The sequence below is a fragment of the Sinocyclocheilus rhinocerous genome, unplaced genomic scaffold (genome assembly GCF_001515625.1).
Source record: "Sinocyclocheilus rhinocerous isolate Xijiao unplaced genomic scaffold, SAMN03320098_v1.1 scaffold1360, whole genome shotgun sequence".
In the NCBI taxonomy this organism is placed as follows: domain Eukaryota; kingdom Metazoa; phylum Chordata; class Actinopteri; order Cypriniformes; family Cyprinidae; genus Sinocyclocheilus; species Sinocyclocheilus rhinocerous.
The window spans coordinates 87,080-87,844 of NW_015666180.1; the positions used below are offsets into that span (position 1 = coordinate 87,080).

Genomic DNA, 765 nt, shown 5'->3' on the forward strand with positions numbered 1-765 from the left:
ACACACACACACACACACACACCCACACAAACACACACACACACACACACAACAACAAACACACACACTCACACACACACACACTCACACACACACACATAACAACAAACACACACACTCACTCTCACACACATAACAAACACACACACTCACACACACAACAACAAACACACACACTCACACACACACACACTCACACACACACACATAACAACAAACACACACACACTCACACACACACAACAACAACACACACACTCTCACACACATAACAACAAACACACACACTCACACACATAACAAACAACAAACACTCACACACAACAACACACACACTCATAACAACAAACACACATTCTCACAAAAACACACACACACACACTCTCACACACATAACAACAAACACACACACTCACACACATAACAACAAACACACACACACACACAACAACACACACACTCATAACAACAAACACACATTCACACACATAACAACAAACACACACATTCACACACATAACAACAAACACACACACTCACACACATAACAACAAACACACACACACTCACACACACACAACAACAACACACACACTCTCACACACATAACAACAAACACACACACTCTCACACACATAACAACAAACACACACACACACACACACACATAACAACACACACACACACTCTCACACACATAACAACAAACACACACTCACACATAACAACAAACACACACACACACACACACACACACCAACACAC

At 41.6% G+C, this 765-nt stretch overlaps 1 protein-coding gene across 3 annotated transcripts in view; it reads right to left on the reverse strand.

Moving 5' to 3' along the window:
* LOC107732033 (WD repeat-containing protein 20) overlaps positions 1–765 on the reverse strand; it is a 19,761-nt gene that overhangs the window by 18,162 nt on the left and 834 nt on the right. The window lies entirely within an intron of this gene.